The 13,789-nt window shown below is 35.2% G+C and overlaps 2 pseudogenes; one reads left to right on the forward strand and one right to left on the reverse strand.

Moving 5' to 3' along the window:
• The first annotated feature begins 2,822 nt into the window (after nucleotides 1-2,822).
• LOC129302983 (pre-mRNA splicing factor SR-like 1) lies at nucleotides 2,823-10,237 on the forward strand (annotated as a pseudogene).
• Nucleotides 10,238-10,420: 183 nt separating this feature from the next.
• The window catches only part of LOC129302567 (transmembrane 9 superfamily member 2-like), a 5,087-nt pseudogene continuing 1,718 nt past the window's right edge, over nucleotides 10,421-13,789 (reverse strand).

Consider the following 13,789-nt stretch of genomic DNA (forward strand, 5'->3'; position numbering starts at 1 on the left):
TTAACATCTCTACTTTTTAGATTTAACTGACCCAGAAAAAGAATACATGATAAATAAATCAAAACCAAAAGTATGCAGTTTATCTTCATTTATGTATGTGTAGTAAACATGACGGTATCACGAGCAAACTCAGTAAGTGGTATATTGCTACAGATAAAGCATTTTCCAAATAATTACTCAAGTCTATCTACTTGGTAGCAATCCTGGAACTCACCCTGGGATTTAAAATTCAACAAAGAAGGAAGTGGGCGGCCATTAGGAAGACGTTCATCAAAGAAGGGATGAATGCAAGCCTCCAACTGCAGTATCATAAAATAGTGAGTGTCAAATAGTATTATAAAAATATTCTTTATCCATGATCACCACAATGAAGAAGACCAACGTTAAACTTACAGCAGTGCATCGTAAATTAGGAGATTGTGTGTTTGTCCCTGATACTCTATTGAAAGTCACACGAAGAGCAAGGGTTTGCTGGTGAGGAAAAAAATCAGAGGGAGTGATAAAAGATGGAGTCTCTTGCAAGGAGTGAAAAGTCGGAGCGATAAATCAGCAACCGATGGTAGGTGGTGGTGGGGAGAAGTCGGAGCAGTCCTGTCGACAATAGAAAGAGGTAGAAAAAGGATGGGCGCACAAAGCAATGGACATTGGACAACAAAAGGGAGAGGAAGAAAACGTACAGATTTGAAAAAAAAAAAAAAAGAGATGACCATGTACCTCATTAGTCGGTTCAAAGCCATACGCAAGGATAAGCTAAAACTATTCATTGCTGCAGGTTTTTGAGTCTAGGGCTGGCACGGTTTATGGCTTGGTTAGAGGAGTATTAGGAGATATATTGACTATAATATTAGAATTGCTAAATATTATTTTATTTAATTTTTTTATGAAAAATATAATAAAATTTTTTTAAAATATAAAAATAATAATTTGATTTCTCAAAAAATTATAATTTTTTTTTGAAGTTTTTAGAGACTTTTTCATCATTAATAAATTTATATAAATTATTAAATTATCCTTGTTGAAATTAAATAATTCACAATTTTTTTATATTCATAATTTTGCTTTTTAAATTCACAACGATACAACAACAAATCACAATTTTTTATGTTAGATTTCTTATTTACTATTGAATTATTACGAATATAAGAATGAAAGTTATGAATATAAAAAGAAAAGTTGTGAATCATTTATTTTTAAAAAAGATAATTTGTTAATTTATATAAATTCATAGATTAATGAATAAATAAGACTCTGAATTATTGCTTGAAAATTGCTCTAAATCTTAAACTCTTAAAATATATAAAATAAATCCTAAACTTTTAAATTCATAACAAAATAAACATTGATCGCTAACTTTTTAACACCGTTACTATTCACATAAGTACTATTTAAGATTTATTTTTTTACGAATTTAACCCTGACTGTTACAGTATCCACGTGGATAGTAACGGTGTTAAAAAAGTTAGTGGTTAGGGTTTATTTTATTATGAATTTAAAAGTTTAGGGTTTATTTTATTTATTTTAAGAGTTTAGAGTTCAATGTGATTTTCGAGCAAGAGTTCAAGGTTCTATTCACTCATTAACTATAAATTCATTAATGATAAAAAAGTTTCTAGAGACTTCAGGAGAATTATGATATTTTAAGAGACCAAATTATTATTTAAATATTTTAGAGGGATTTTATTGTCATTTTTTTTTATTTTTGAGTCAATTTTAATTTTTGTCTTAAAAAATTAAAATTTTTTCAAGCAATGGAATATTATGATGCACTTTTAGGCTGGTTAGAATATTAGCATTGCGAGAAGAAAAATAAAAAAAAGAGATCATTACATCCAAGTTTCACACATAAATATTAATTACTGCAAGGTGTAGTAACAACTAAACTTAAAAGATTGACAACACAATGTAATTCTCTCTAAAAAAATGAAAATATAAGAAATAACCTCTCATGTTTATTGTTCCTTAATATTTTTAAAGAAAGTTCAAAACGAATAATTATTAGAATATTAAAACTTCACTTGGGAGTGCAAAATGGGAAGGGTTTATGAGTGCTAATTGAAGATTGAAGTGAAAGTTAATTTTATTTCATGATTAATAAAAATATTTAAGTATTTATGTTAAGTTCATTCAAGTTTGGGTTTAACTCGAATTTCTTTTAACTTGTTTAAGAGGTTTGAATAAGCTTGAAGTAAAAGAAATTTTAATACTTTCAAATCCAAACCTAATACTTTTCAAATTTATTTGGATTGATTTATCAAGCATGACATGAATTATTGATTTTAATATAGCTATGAACATGAAGAATGAGATAACAAGTATTAATTAAGGAGATTGAATTTAGTAAAAAAAAACTAATTCTCACATCATGACAAATTTAAATTTTTATTAAAAGAGATGTCATGTTTGAATAGAATAATAGAATTAAGAAAATACTCCATCCATTAAAAAATATAAATATTTTTTAAAAGTTGAATATTAAAATTAAAAAATAGAAAGTGTTTTTAACCTTTTAATATGCAATCATTATTTTTTTAAAGTGCTTTTAATGAATAAATTATTTTATATTTATTTTAAAATAAAATACTTTATTAAATAATAATAAATATAAAAAATAAAATTAATTTAAAAATAAATAATTTATAATTAATTTATTGTAGGATAAAATTTAATTAAAAATATTTTTATATTTTTTTAGAAGAAAGAGTTCTAGATTATATTATAATAATCGAGATAATGATAAATTCAGTCAAATATATCTGACCTGTCGGATTTGGAGCTTGGACCTGAATGACCGGGTTAGCTTTTTACGTCTAGTTTACTGCCTGGCCCCAATTGCCCGTCGTCCTGATCTCCTCTCTCCCTCAGCTAAGCTTCATCAGCGTCAAGTTGCTGTTTTCGGGCTTTTAGAGACCCCAAGGTCAGGGTTTAGCTTCAGCTCTCACCTATCCGTTTTGAATTAATTGCTACTTGCTAGTCCCTCTTGGTGGGTACTCTGATCCTTATAGATTTCTTGCAACTTTATTGACGCGTTTTTATGTGCTTTCTACGCTAATTTACACATTCCCTTTCTGGATTTTGAAAACCCTAAGCTCAATTTTTCATCCAATTGCGAGTTTTCATTGAATTATTATTCTTGCAATTTTAAATTTAAATTATTCTGTTAATTCTAGGGTTCTTCAAAAATCTCTGACTTCCTACCTTCCATTTAGTCTCTGATTCATTATAATTTATTTATTTCCCTCCCCTGAATAATTCGTCGTCCAATTTAACGTATATACTTATTTATGATTCATCCATAGATTGTCGCTAAAAAGTGATGACCTTTGGGCAAGGACTTAAGGTTTGTGCCACCCTCCTTGTTGGTATCCTTGCTCCGTAAATGACTTTTTATACTTTCCTCCATGCTTCATTTGGTTACTCTTGCGTTTTGGTCAACATTATAGTCTTTCCTCAGCTGTCATTCTTGTTCAAAATTTCAGTTTATTTGTCATTTTGCTGTAGCAATGGGACTCTGACACTCCATATCATTGCTGTAAGTTGATATTATTTAATTTAATTGTAGGGCACATTACCTTTCATAATTCATCATGGAGATTCAGAATTGTGGCAGGCCAATTGATTCTTTGTTAGAGAAAGTTCTTTGTATGAATATTCTGTCCTCTGATTACTTCAAGGAGCTCTACCGATTAAAAACATACCATGAAGTCATTGACGAGATTTACAATCAAGTTGATCATGTGGAGCCATGGATGACAGGGAATTGTCGTGGTCCTTCTACTTCCTTCTGTCTTCTTTACAAATTTTTTACCATGAAGCTCACTGTCAAGCAAATGCATGGGCTGTTGAAAACCCCGATTCTCCTTACATAAGAGCGGTATGTGGAGGTCCTTGGAAATTTATATTGGGCTTTTCTGGTGTATTTTATTAACATACTGAAACTTTGTCTTGTCATATTTGAGGTGCATGCGTGTGATTTATCTGTTTCTGTGGTTGCAGCTTATATTTCTTCATGTATCCCGATAAATGAACACAAATTATAAAGTTAATTTCTTTCCTTGTAATGTATGTTTGGTGTTGCAGAAAAGGGGATTTATGATTATATATTTGAAGGAACAAAACAAAGAAGATTTATGTTGTTACTATTGTTTGTTCTCTGTATAGAACGGGTGCATTGCAATTCATTCATATGCTTCGCATAACTAAAGATTGGGTGCATTTTTCCTCTTTATTTTATAACTTTAGACTGTATGTTGATTTTGTTTGCAATAGTTGGAAAATACACGCAATTCCTGGCTTGATGCGTCCCCATTTTCATGGTGAATGTGATAGAGATTTATACTTTTTAACATTTAAGGATCTGATAGAGCCCCTCATTATTTTACTAAGACTTATCAAAGGAAGTCAAAGGGAAGAATGACTCTAGTAGAATAATGGTAACTGGTCCAGAGGTTTATCCTTCGGTCTCTAGCCGTAAGGAACAGTAGCGTGGATCTTTGACCATAACTAAGATCTTTTGGGAGGTATGGGCTAGGGGGGAAGCCATGCTGTCCATGCTGTGGGTATATTTTATCTTTTTGCTTGTATTGTGGGGATATCCAAAAAGGGAGAGGAAGAGAAGGGAGAGGAGAGACTGGCCTCTCGAATGCCAGAAGGAGTGAACCCTCTTGTGAGGTTTGAGCTTGTAATGTTGTTACTTTTTGTGATCATTCAGGGGAGATAGGGTTTTGGCCAGAATCAGAGGCAGACTTGTAACTCTGATTCGGTTTCTCTCAATTTATTAATATCAAAACCTCAGCATTTTCCCCTCATTTATTGTTATCAGTGTCTTTATTGTTGTTTCTGTGGAGATATTGGTTCGGGTCTTATTAGGATCATTTTCTCACCTCAGTTTCTCTTTCTATCACTGTCCATGGTTGTGGTGAAAAACATTCTGGGACTAAATCATTTTAAGAGTACATATTATATTTACATAAAAATACCTGACACAAAATCCTTACGTTTGGTAATTGCTGCTAGAAAACAGTCACCTCCCCTCTGTTTTAAGTTTCTATCAAAAGCAAGATAGGATGCTGACATTATCTGTTTCATAGTTTTGAATCCAAAGATTCCCCTTATGAGTGAGCAATTGGAATATATAAATATTAGGACAGTGGGAAGACAAGGGAGGGTATGCATCCATCTTGAAGTGATTTCTTGAATAACTGGAAAATATGGATATTTATGCATACTTTGCTGAAAAAGTAAATTCAAGTGTGGAATTGATGCTGTCAATCTTTCTATTAGTAGACAGGAGTATGTGCAATTTTTGAAACAAAAAGGTTGAAGGTTGTGATTTTGTTATGCCTTAAGGTAATTCTTTCTTATAGTTAAATTTTGTCATGAGTTTGGGCCAATTTTTGTTTGGTCAGCTTTTGGCCTTTTGTGTTGTTTTTCATCTTATGGGCCTGAGTGGATAGCTTGGCTATTCTTCTCAGATTTTGGTGTACTCTTTTTACCGTGTTTAATGAAATTTGGCCACTGCCTCTTTACTTGATATTGTCATTGTGGCCGGACTGTTGAAGTTGAACTGCATTAATATTCATCTTATATGCCCTTTCTCTGGATCTCAATTTCTCTTGGCATCTAAAGTTCAAAATGATGAAGCTGTTTTCTGTAATGCATATATATAATTGGCTTTTTTTTTTTCTTTTTTTCTTTTGGTGTTCTATAATCCGTATGTGTGATATTCATGGTCATGGTGTATACAATGTTTCATCCTGAATTGGAGTGTGTATGCTGTGTAATTCTCTGGATATATTTGCAGGTTGGATTTCTCTACTTAAGATATTTTGCTGATCCTAAGACATTGTGGAACTGGTTTGAGCCATATGTCAAAGATGAAGAGGTATGAGAGTACTCACTTGTGATCTTTGGTTTCTTGTAGCTCTGGAAATCTCTATTTCTGTGATATTAATTGAGGTTTTGTGTGATTGTTTTGTGGAATGAGTCTACTTTGACTTTAGTTTTTCTTGTATACTTGGTGTTCATATTTGCTCCTTCTATAGGTATTTTTTTTTTTTAATTATGTATTTTGTTGACTCCTCTCTCTTATTATATGTTGATGCTCAACCTATAGCAACGGTGATAGGAGCAGAGGATGTAATTTTGTCTGATTTCCTGAATTTCTGTGGGTAGGCCTTTTAATTTATGGTTTTTTTGTCACCTAGGAGAGTGGGGTACCAGAGGTTATAGAGATGGTGTTTGTGTATGCCTCAAAACAACTAATTTTAATAGCACATTACATGTATGAATAGCTAGTGTTTTAGGACAGTTTCGTGCAGTAAAGGTGCAATATGGCTTCAAATGTCTGTAATGAGTAACTAAATATGTTGGGATCTCAGAACCATTTTTTGTTGAATATGTAAGAGTTTTGAAGAGGATCATTGTGGATTTCAGGTTTTTTATTAAAAGGCATTGATCTTGAAATTGAAGGGTATGATGTTTTGAAGGAATAAGCGGATGGTGGAGTTGGGTGGTGACTTAGGGATCTCTCCCTTTCTTTGTTTGAAATAAGCAGTGTTAGTCAGTGTGCCCTTTGATTCTCATGTAAAAGTTACTGCTTTTGTTCATAAATCTGGAGGTGTGACACTTGTCTGGGATTGAGTTTTTTGTTGTCCTGAATTCCACAAAGAATGGGCTTATAATAGTTACTCATCACTCTTTGATGGTTGGTGGTTGTTGAGGCTTAGAATTACATTAAATTTACTGAGTCTGCTATTTTTTATTGATGCTACACGAAGAAAAGTATCTGGGAGGGACATGATGGAGTGTGGACCTATGATAAAAGAGTCACATGGTTGTATTAATAAGGGATTTCTCTTTTTTAACTAATTGTTGGAAGACAGCCAGGCATTGAGGAGGGAAGACCAAACTGGCAATCTCTGTTTTTCTTCAAAATATAAGATCTATCAAGCATGTAAGGAGTAGGTAGTAAGAGTTGATATCATAGTAAGTAGTAGGCCCTAAAGAAGTAATCGGATAATATGAATACCTTTATGCTTGATTTCTCATGGGAGAGAGTGCAAAACGTGCATTAATCTTGTACACAGATAAAATATTGTCTAAGCATGTCACCCAAGTGGTTATAAATAAAAACATGTAGAACAAAAGCTGACAATACGAAAAAAAATAAAGAGAATGGAGATCAGATATATTATGATAACAGGATATTCAAATAACTGACATCACCAAGCAGAATCTTAATTCTGGTGCTAGCTTGTGCCTTGGGCTGATTTCCAGGTAGTCAATAGAATAGAAGGATGGATGCCTAGTTTGCAATAAAGGCTTCCATTAATCAATAATTTTCCATTTCTTGATTGTCCAGCAGGGTTGGAAGAGTTCTGTCTTGTGCTTTTGCTGGGGTTTGTGGCCCTACAGTTCAGTTTGGTAGAAGGTTGTTTTGATATGAATTGTCAGGTAAAGCAGCATTATGTGGAATCTTGAGTGTAGTACTTTACCTTATAGTTCTTCATTCAGTATTCTTCTTTTTGAGCGATATATTTAGCACAAGAACTACTCAATCCATTTACCCCAAAAAAAGGGGAAAAAAGACCACTTAATTCATTGCAAATGATGCGGCATCTTGGTGGAATGTTCTTCCAATTTGGTGCTGCTTATTAATGTGATTCTACTCCCCAAACAGATAATACAATTCATTGTAAATGATGTGGCACTTAGATGGTAATGACTGTTCTCTCCATGTGTGCTGCCCATTAGATGTGGCCTCTGATCATAAAATTGCATTAATAGATCTTTGCGTCTAAGTGTACAATATGCAGTTCTTTATGGGAAGTTAAAGTTTTACATAAAATATGATGTTATGGCTATGTTGTGGTGATTCCATTGTTTCCACTTGTCATACTTTTCTGTTCGTACTTAACTGCTTTGATTCAAATTAAATAATGCATTTTGGGTTTCTATTGTTATCTCATTTTGGAGAATAAATGGTAAAATTGCTTCTGTATGTCATATGCATATCGTTCTTCATATCAAGTTTGATTCTATATTTCAGGAATTTTCTCCAGGATCTAATGGACGAATGACCACAATGGGTGTATATATCCGTGATTTACTTCTTGGACAGGTCAGTTACAACTAAATCTATCACACTCTTTTACCTGGGTATGCTTCTTAGTTTCTCTGTTTCTAGCACATGCTTTCTTCGTGCTTGTAGAATTAAACCATCAAATGGCATATGCAACGCTTACCCTGAATACGTAATGATATTGGTCAATGTAGTGTCACACAGTAGCAAGGTAAAATTTCATGTGACTCAACTATTAACTAGTTAAACTGAGATTTCTGTCTTCAGAACTCTCCTTCCCGTTACCAGATGCATCACAACATTACAAATGGAGATTCATGTCTTATCATCAGATATTTGGGGTTACAATTCTGTGAGGTGCTTTCAGTATCTTCGATGCTTACAAATGGGAATATAATTCATTGACAGCTGATATCTACTGATCTACTCCTCTAGAGTTGTCTTAAGAAAGAACATGTACGAGAGCCTGGTTGTTCACTAATATCATAAAGCTTGCTTTTTATGCAATGATGAATTCTAAGGAGTTCAAATGCTTCTAGTATGTTGCAGTCTCTGATTACTGCCATAAATGCGATTTTTAAAGGGAATTTCTGTATCCAGTGCTTGTTATTGATCATCATGTGTAATTATGATGCTAACAACAATGTTTTTGTCCCATCTGTCTAGCTACAGTCTTTCCATTTCACGAGTTCTTGTGGAAGCGCAGAACTTCAAAAAAGGGGCATATTGTGTCTGGCACAGCTCATACACCTGTACTAAACACAATATGATATTAATACAGCGACCTAAGTTATGTATGAACGACTAAAATTTTGTGGTGGTGTTTTGCCTTTGAGTCCATGCTTCCTAAGTTTAGACTTCTTGCACGGTTAACATTCTTATGTGTTAAAACGTTAACCGCTTACTTTTCATGAAAAAAAAACAAATGTTTTTAAACTGCTTACTATCTCCTTTTAGTTTTATTGTTTGCTTCACTTATATGTTTCAGGTGTGGCATTTTTGCTGTTGCTTGTCACTTAATGTGCTCCAATTTATCCTTATTGACTGGCTTAACCTAATTTTTGGGACCACGCTTCAATACCACATCATTTCCACTCTTGAGGAAATTCTGCTTTTGTGGTGCAGTATTACTTCGACCCCTGTTTCCACGTATCCCCGTTCCTGTACTGAGGCAAGTTGTGGCTAATCTTGAGAAGCTGAAGCTTCCCACCACACATTCTGGTTCAACAGGGGAATCCACCCGTCGTGGTTCTGATGATACTGCCCGCCGGCCACCTTCTGTGAAAGCATCCCTTTCGGTCTCATTTGGTCAGCGTGCTCCACATCGTGCCTCAACTAGGGACTCATCACCAATTCGCCGCACTGTATCTCACCATGAAAGAAATGGCAGTGATGATCCACGGAGATCTCCAAGAAGAAGCAGTCACATCCAGAGCCGTGAATATTCTGACAAGGATTGGGACCGAGAAAGGGAAACGTCTGGAGATCAGTCCCGAGCCAGGGACAGGGATCGAAATCATTACAGGGGCAGGGACAGGGACCGTAAATCAGAGAAGGGCAGAGACAAAGACTTCGAGAGAGATCGTGAAACATACAGGGACAGGGACAGGGATTCGGAAAGAGATAGAAGAGATAGGGAAAGAGATCGAGAGCATAATTATGATCATGATAAGAGATCCAGGTATACAGAGAGAGGACACAATGATAGGAGGCACTATCGTAGTAGGAGCAGGAGTCCAAGTAGAAGCAGAAGTCAAAGCTTGCAAAATGGTGCTCCTCAGTTTGAATCTGGGAGTAAGGAGAAGCCATCTACATCAGCCAATCTGGCTAAGCTTAAGGATATCTATGGTGATATGAACAATGGTAAAGCAGATGCCAACATGGAAAGAGTTCGTAGGAGGGTTAATGATGACGAAGAGGTTATTAGACTTGGTGGTTCTACTTGGAAGTATTGAATTGAATGATTTCATTGTTGAATGTTGGATGACCTGGCTTCTCTGAACTGGACGGACTGAATCTCTCTTTCGGTTCCTGCCTCGACGAAAATTATATATTCAGAAATGCAATCTAATCTATCTATATCTACATTATTACAGTGAGATAATGTATACTAGAATTTTATTTATGAATTTTCTGATACATAACACTTTTATGCTTTGCTGGCGGAAAGCTTTCTTTGGAGTCTGAGACTAACATGCTTTCATTTATCGCCTGGTCAAGTTTAGCTACCTGGTCATGTTGCCTCCGAATTGAACACTTTTTTTTTTTTTTATAAATGATACGACTTGTACTTTATATGATTTCTCCGACGGCTATTGAAGGATTAATGTTGCTGTCGGTAACTTGACTTGTCGACTGTTCTTGGGTCGAGCCAGTTTTATGCAATGTGTGTGGGTTTCCAATCGAAAGCTAAACTATGGATGGAAAAGTGGGCTTTTCACCTGTGGACGAACGGAGTATTGCCAGATTTTTTCCTTCATATCGTCAAAATTCTATTGAACTATTCAATCTGGTCCCACCGTTAGACTGGCTTTCTTTCTTCTTCTTCTTCTTCTTTTTTTTGTACATTACTATTGGACTTTCTTATTCTGAAGTGCTACTTCGATGAACTTGGGTTTTACGCTCTATGTACCTCACTCCAAGATCATGGACCTATTGAATTACAAGAAAACAGCGATACACTGTGCTGGCCTCCCAAAAACAATATACAAGAATTCATTCTTGCCTGGTGCTGATCTGATGGTTCCAATTAGCCTTCGATTATTCACACTTGATGGATCGATATATGTGACGGACAAGGATTAAAGAAGCTCGGAAACCAATAGCTCCAAGCATGAGGGAAGAAACCATAGCAAATGCAAGCCATGTAGCCAAAGAAGAAAGACGTTTGCATAAAGCCTGACATATCTGATCTTGAATGATAGAAATAAAAGCAGTAACCATATATGAAGAAGCCGATTGATCCACCATAAAGGAAAGACCTAAGGTTCATGTCAAATACACAGTAGTTAGTCTCCCTCAAAATTGAAGAAATAAGAGCAGGAAAAGAAAAGGTTCAAGTAGAATTTTTTACTACTGCCCAAATAGAAAAGTTATACTGAAGCAATATAGCATTTTATTTTGAGGATATAAAATGGGTAATCCTAATTTTAGTGCTACATCATCATTACCATCATCTTAAATTATTTGTATTTTCCTTTATTTCTAAAGAAAATGATACTTTGGCATGGGTCATCTTAAGATATAAGTGATATTATGCTTATAATGGTAATATGTGACAGATATACATATCAATTTTAAATTTTAAATTTGGACAACCATCTGCTTTTTTCATAAAGACATAGTAAGAGATATTATCTTGCATGCAAATTATACATCAACAAATCGTTCTTTACATTAGTTCAAAACACTACTCTCGTTTATCAAACTTTTATCTCACCTATCAAAGAGGCGTCAAGAGATTTATTTTCATTTCATTATGATTATTCCATCTCAGCAAAGTTTCAGCTAGCACTCCATGGAACTTGGAGTGTCAATGAGCACTTCAATTTAGAAGTTCAACGTTCAAGTTATACTGGAAGTAGGAATGGTACAGTTTTAACTTCTAAAGATATAGTTAACCTCAGTTTGTAGCATATATTCAATGAATGAAGAAAGAGCGAGATTATTCAGTGTGGCAGGACGCGTACCTCCACCACCATTCATGGTCCTCGACTGCAAGCTGCAAGTATGTCAATGCGACGGTGCTGAAAGCGGTAACAATCAAGAGAATGAGCACAATAATCAAAATGCTGTATATGGTGTAAATCTGGTGACCCCATAAGCCAGCGAATATGTCGTAGAGTTCAATGAAAGTAGCACTGAAAGACACACAACCAGCTAAAGCCATTTGAGCAAGGGCTCTACGGTACCAAGGTAGCCGGGGGATCTCCCTCGGATACTTAGAGGTGCGACAAGGAGCTTGAAATTCTGATCTGCTATTCTTGCCAGCAATCCCACCCAATACTAGCAAAGGTGTGGTCACAAGAGTCCATATGAGGAAAATAACAACAATAGTTCCAAATGGTAGTGCTGCAGTAGAGTTATAGGCAAGAGCAACAGTGTTCAGGAAGCAGAACGTCAAAAACAAAGGTCCAGATAATAGGCTTCCAGTCAATATCAAAGTCTTCACCTGGCAAACCATATCATCAGTTAGCATACTTCGTTAAAGTTCTTACTTTATGTTATAGTTTCATTTCTTTGAAAGAATGGGACAGATGAGGGAAGAAACTGAAACAACAGCCAAATATTGTATGGTTAGAGTTTCTACCGTAAAGAAACTAACTGCTAGAATGAGAAACTAATTTTTATTATCCATGAAATCTAAGCTATTTGATTCACGCGGAGAATAATGTACATATGTCTTAAACTTCGCAAACAACCAAGCCTGTCTGCTTTTGAAAGAATTCGGAGTCAACATTTAGTTTCTGGTTTGGCACGGAGAGGAAGGGGCCAACAGATCGCAAAATTATACCACTAGAAGGCGATTTCAGCATGCAATCTCAAATCGAGAGAAATTGAGTCAGTAAGCAGCGTGATTCTTACGTAAGTTACATGAATGAGAATCGAATGAAGGTTAGTGGTATACGAAACATTTTAGGTTGGAGCACCAATAACATGTTGTCTTAGGAACAGAAATGTACCCAGTTCTTCCCTTCAATCATACAATAGAAGGAGACTGCCGAGTAGCCTGCAACCGCAGACGTTAGCGCGTATATTGTAATAAGTGCAGTAAACAGAGCGCCCCTGTTGTATGGATAGAACATGCCGACTAGTGCAAGTACAAGGGCGAAGATTGCACTGAAATCAGTAGCAAAGATTGCTAGTTATGAAGAGAGATGAACAACACTACACAAGAACAATAAACTCCTTTAAAGAGAAGCTGCTTCAAAGGGATACTTACAGAGTAAATAGCTGTGTGCCAGTTCCAAGCACTGCTGCAAACAAGGACTTGTATCTTGGGTACCTGAACACATCACTCCGAATGTATTTCCAACCACTCTTTTCTTGTTCATCATCGGCCTCCTCATTATCAGTAAATCTATCATGTTTGAAATTGTGGGTATAATAAGAACAGAAAGTTTTAAGGCTTGAAAAGAGATTAGTCAGTGGAAATGATTCTTACTTAACAAAATCATTCTTAAGTTTACGCCTAAGAATTGTAGCAAGAAGTCCACAAGTAAAACATGAATGAATAATCGTAAACCAATGGATTTCCAAGTGATGTTGCAGCAAGGATGTTCGTGAGTATTTCTCCAACCGCTTCTCAAATGGAGTGTCAGTTTCAGTCCATACGACGGAATATGAGAAGTCTATGTCTACTGCCTTATCCTCTGGCAAGTCCGCAAGTACAGTTGGATCATTTTGAACGACAATATCAATGACGCGATCCTCATTGTATAGGATCTCAAACTTGATATGCCTAAAAGGAGAACTGTAGGCCCAGTTCGATCATCTTCAGCTTCGCTTTCAAATCTTCCAATGGAACTCCAAATGGGCAAGTCATCCAAGTACATTTGAAAAAATAATTCCTCAAAACAGCAGTTCTGAATTTGGTAACCTCTTCTCTTGTGAGCCTTTTTGAGCAGATAATCTCGGGTTCTCTATCAATTAAGAAGTTGATTTTATACGGAGCAGCAACTAGTCGATCTCCATTCAAAACTTCACCAA

Source organism: Prosopis cineraria, unplaced genomic scaffold (genome assembly GCF_029017545.1).
Source record: "Prosopis cineraria cultivar Desert tree isolate PC_DT_omini unplaced genomic scaffold, ASM2901754v1 PC2, whole genome shotgun sequence".
Classification (NCBI taxonomy): Eukaryota; Viridiplantae; Streptophyta; class Magnoliopsida; order Fabales; family Fabaceae; genus Prosopis; species Prosopis cineraria.